Here is a 6,006-nt window from a genome sequence, read left to right as displayed (position 1 = left end):
TTATTTAGGTCATTTTTGCAATTGCAAATTTACGAAGAAAGACTTCTCTACAGAAGACATCTTCGTAAGTCTTCATTTGTAAATATTGGTTTACTTTTGAAATTGAATTTTTTTTGAAATTCCCAGAGAAGACTTCTCTTCTCGGATAAACAGGTTACTTTTAAATTTGACCGAAGTTAGTCAGAATTTTGACTTTTTGTAGAAGACTTCTAGGGAAGTCTACCTGGAAAATACTTTAAAAAAGTCTCCTCTAAGTCTTCCGGAAGTCTTCTCAGTGTCGCAAGAAGTTTGCTGGGTTACTTTTACAATTGACTATATTTGACTTTTTGAGAGAAGACTTCTTTAGAATTCTTCCGTCGGATGACTTCTTTAGAAGTCTTCAGTCGGATGACTTCTCTAGAAGACTTCTCTCGCGGGTAAAGGTTTGACCAAAACTCAGAATTAAACTCGAGAAGACTTCTAAAGAAGTCTTCTTATTGATATAAAATGTTTTACTATTATTTTTCAATTGCGAAAGTAACCTACGCAGACATCTTCCGACATTGAGAAGACTTAGGGAAGACTTTCAGAAGACTTCTGTAGAAGTGTTCTAAAAAAATCAAATTTCTGACCAACTTCGGTTAAATTTAAAAGTAACCTATTTATCTGAGAAGACTTTGGAAATTTCGAAATTTTTTGTTTATAAAGGAAAGTTAGAAGACTTCTAGTTCTATTAAAAATACACAAAAGGTCAATTGCAAAACTAACCTATGCATGATCAGAAGACTTCTAAAGAAGTCTCCTCGATGAAGAAAACTTCTAAAGAAGTCTTCTTCGTCGAACATATCTGAAAAATAAAATGTGGTTCGCAATTTTATACCTTGAACTCGTGAGATGACTTGCGTGGTTTCTCCAATCACCCAGAACTTCACCACAACAGCTACCTACATGTTAATCACCAAGAATCGTGAGCTTGTGAACCTTACATAATTTGTAATCAAAATTTTCAGTTTTTTTGATGAATTTTGAGAGAAAGTGTAAGATATGTGGTTTGTGTGGATAGGAACGAGAAAGAATGAGAAAAATTTGAAAATTTAGGGCATTAACACTCTCAATTTGCTAGTTCATGGTGGTTGAGGTATTGATGTCAATGGCAAAGTTGTAAATATTTGCTGAGGATGAGGATAGTAAGGTAAAAGCATTATTTTTGAAAAAAAAAGTAATGACGTTTTCGTGAATAACTAGAACTTCTATGGTGAATAGGACAAAACAAAGTTTCAAAAAAACATTGATTTTTTTTTTGGTTGACTTGAAATTTTGAGTCATTTTTGAAAGAACCCCTTGAATATATGTATATATAAGGTGATTTCATAAAAAAAAGGGAAAGTTCACAAAATAGTAATATTACATTTAAAAAATATTTTAAATAACATAAAATATACTTTTGAAGTAATAAATACTTTCTTTTTATTTATATTTTCTTAGATTAAAATATAAATTTGTATATAATGTGATTTCATTAAAAACAATTTACACAAATAATCTTGATATTAGAAAAAGAAATATTATTTCTTTTACAACATCACTTTAAACAATACAAAAATTTTCAAAGTAATAAAAATATTTTTATATATCTATCTATTTTCTTAGATGATTACATATAATAATTAAGTAACATAAACTGATATATTTTTAATTGACTAGATATAGTTTATAACTAGTATGATTGAAAATGTTTATTTGTTTTTCATATATTTAGTTGACTATAATATCTTTCAATTACAGTAAAAAATATCGATAAATTATAATTTACTTATATCGATAAATATATTTTGAAACTCATAGATTATATAAAAATATTTAGTGATGCCATTCAGTCTTACTAATGTTCCAGCCATGTTTCAAAGTTTAATGAGCTGTGTCTTTAAAAAAATTCTGCAGTAATTTATTCTTATATTTATTTATGACATTTTGATGTACAGCTCAGTAATAGAGAAACATGTGGAATACCAAATGTGTCTTTGAAGGTTGAAGTGATGAGGCGGAATTATTTTTGTGCTTAGAGAAGTAAGAATATTTTTGCTACGGAGAGAATAGACATGCATTATATTAATTCTAAAAGCAAACACATAATAACCTAATCCTATTAATCTCAAACCACTATTAGAATTTTTAGGCCAAGTCAACTATTATAGATGTGCTGTTAAGAGTTCCGCGAGTTTTATTTCTTTCCAATAGGTTTTATGAGAATTATTTTTTTGAAAAAAATGAAAATCAATAACAAAATTTAAATTAACAAATAAAATAATATAAAATAATTGATATAATATCTGAAAATTCTACATAAAAATTTTAATTTCCAAAATTTTTAACTAAAGACAAAAAGAATATAAATTATGTCTTACCAATGTAAGAAATCCAAAGATTTTGAAAAAATTAAAAAAATCATAAAATAAGAAAAAGTATAACAGTCAAGATTACACAGTTTTAAAGAAAAGTATAAAATTTAGAATTACATGATACAAGATTAATGTTCATTTTTTAAATGTTAACAGTTATTATTTTCATTTTAATTTCTACACATATGTCATATATCTCAAACATGTTGGAAATATTTGTATTTCCATAAGTTAGTTATTTAGCTGCATAAGTATTTAATTTTATTTAAATTTATCATTTTCTAAATTATATTACTTTTTTATATAATTTAAGAAAATATTTAATATTTTTATAGAAAATAAAAAATAAAAGAAAAACAAATTTAAAGTACATTTTTATAAAAATATAATTTAATTAATTAGTAATTTGGAAATTATTATATAAAACTATTTTTAAGTAATAACAGTCTTTCATCCAATTCTAACTGATATTTTAAAATTTATAAATTTAGATATACTAGTTTTAAAAGATTAATATTTAAGACTAATATTTATTTGTAGAACAGAAATAAACTTAGTGATAAATATTATCATTATATACATGTTTGTCACATCATTTAAATATTTAATTTTAATAATTATAATATATATATATGTATATATAAATTTATTAGAAATGCAAATGAAATATTAATAGTTACTTGTGTAATTCAAATATATTTAATAAACTGAAATGAGTACAAAGGTAATTTGTAAATTACTCTATTAATAGTTTGAAATTTGAAAATTACACCTTCTATTTATTTTTTTGAAAATTACACTTTATTCAATGTGAATTGATATTTTTATCCATATTAGATACTTCATTTTTAATTATTGAAGTATATAATATGGATAAAAATATCAATTCACATTGAATAAAGTGTATTTTTCAAAACAATAAATAGAAGGTGTAATATTCAAGTTTCAAACTATTAATAGAGTAATTTAAAAATTATCCCAAACTAAATCTGACCCTTTGTACTCATAAAATCAGTATTTAAATGATGTGACCAAACTATTAATATTTCATTTGCATTTCTAATAAATATATATATATATATATATATATATATATATATATATATATTATAATTATTAAACTTAAATATTTAAATGATGTGACAATCATGTATATAATGATAATATTTATCACTAAGTTTATTTCTGTTCTACAAATAAATATTAGTCTTAAATATTAATCTGCAAAAATTATTATATCTAAATTTATAAATTTTAAAATATTAGTTAGAATTGGATGAAAGACTGTTATTACTTAAAAATAGTTTTATATAATAATTTTCAAATTACTAATTAATTAAATTATATTTTTATAAAAATATGCTTAAATTTTTTTTTTGTTTTATTTTTTATTTTCTATAAAAATATAAAGTATTTTCTTAAATTAAAAAAAAATAAGTAAGATAATTTATGAAAATGATAAATTTAAATAAAATTAAATACTTATGCAGCTAAATAACTAACTTATGGAAATACAAATATTTCCAACATGTTTGAGATATATGACATATGTGTAGAAATTATAATGAAAATAATAACTGTTAACATTTAAAAAATGAAAATTAATCTTGTATCATGTAATTCTAAATTTTATACTTTTGTTTAAAACTGGGTAATTTGACTTGTGAAATAGAGGATGAAGAGAAGGTTGCTTTCATTTTTTCTCAAAAAAAATAAATAGTTTAAGATAAATTTTTCTTTTTTAAACAATTTTTTTTGCAAAATTTTTACTTTAAATATAAAATAAATTAGGAATTGAGAAATATTCAGATTGGAAAATTTAGTAAATTTATATATACATAAGTGTATTTTTTCAAAAAAACTTACACAATGGTGTAGTTTTCAAATTAAAATCTTATTGTAGTGTATTTCTCCAAATTTTCCCATTTAGTTTTTATCATAAAACAAAAAAGAAGCATATAAAATTAATGATTTTTGGTATATTTATATTAAGTTTGAAATTTTATTTTAAGATAGAAAAATTTGCTGACTGAACGTTTATAATCCAAACGTATCGCTAAATATTGTTTCATATTTTATACACAAAACTATTTTTTAGAGAAAAATAGAATATCTAATAAATAGAAAGTAAAATTGTTCATAGTGAATAATAACAATACAATAAATTACCAATATATACATATATATTAAGTAGGTTTTATCCTTTTTATTAGATCATCAAAGAAAGTAATGTACCAAAAATTGAATCATAAACACATTTCTTAAAAACAACCAAGATTTTAGTTAATTATCTATACATCATTCATCGCCAAGTGCATATGCCTCTGGTTACATATTAGTTTTAAACATTGAATTGGTGATAGTACTATTAAACTACTGTGAAGCATTTTCTTATTTCAAATAATGTGAAAATAACCTTTTTAAGTGTGAGAAATACTTTACAACGGAGATTTTGGTCTAAGCGAATGTCATGCAATTTTGGATATTAGGTACAGAAACAACGTTTATAAACATCTTTTAGTGTTTAAATAATCGGAATGCAGTAGTTAGACACCTTTTTTAAAACTTTTTTTTAATGCCTAAATAGTTTTTTTTTTGATTAATCTGGGGGTATCCCAAGTCCATGGAGAGATCCAAACTAATCTCCAAGAGAGGTAATTGTTTTGTTTAAATCCAATTTTTTGAATACTGTTTTTCAAAAATTAAACTTGCTTGAAAGCCATTCAATACAGACTATGATCTTCAACTCTTAGCAGTTGCACATACTTCAGAATAGTATTTTTATAAGTTGTGAATGATAAGGAATATTCATGTATATCACTGGAATATGAAATATTATTAGCATCGACTATGTAGATCGAGGTTGTGAAAAACCTAAACATATGTTTTTTTTTCTTTTAATGAATGTTCAAAATAGTATTTGATCTTCTTGGACAAACACATGAATCCTCACATAATGTACACATTTTGCTATCCAAACAACACAAATATTATAATCAAGTTATATGCAACATCAACATTGGTTTGGTTTGCATGTGATAGTGAGTTTTGACTTCGTTCTACCTTACAAGAGTAAAATGGTAGCATAGGCCCGCTAGCAGATAACTTGGCACAATTATTAGAGGATCTCCGGTGGTGATACCCCGTTGGAATCCTTAAAAAAAGTGTTTTTTAATCTTTTAATTATTTTTTTTAGATTAAAAAATAAAATAAATATCAACCAATCGAGGGCTGCCACATGTCGTGGGGACCCACAAATAGTGCAAAGATTCACTAAGAAATAGTCCTTATTTATGAATTTTAAAGATTGAATTCTTAACTTTTAATGGAGTCCACTGATTATTTAATTATTTTTTCCCTAAGGACTCTCCCTTAAGGATTGTTGTTGCAGATGCTCTAACTTAATCAGAATCTATCTGGTTTGACAAAATCCAATTCAGTAACCGGATCGGCCGACTTCTAGATTGTTAAGACAAGAAAAAAACATCTTACCCAAATCCTTAAACCTCTTCATCGTCTCTATTAGGCCTGGGTATTCGGATACCCTTTCGGGTTTGGGTTGGGTAATTCAGGTATCGGGTTATTCGGATTTTGAAAAAATGTCCCATTCGGATATTCTAAAAACTTG

This window comes from Brassica oleracea, chromosome C2, assembly GCF_000695525.1.
Source record: "Brassica oleracea var. oleracea cultivar TO1000 chromosome C2, BOL, whole genome shotgun sequence".
NCBI lineage: Eukaryota > Viridiplantae > Streptophyta > Magnoliopsida > Brassicales > Brassicaceae > Brassica > Brassica oleracea.
The sequence above is the reverse complement of the archived record's forward strand: the minus strand, read 5'-3'. Positions refer to the sequence as shown.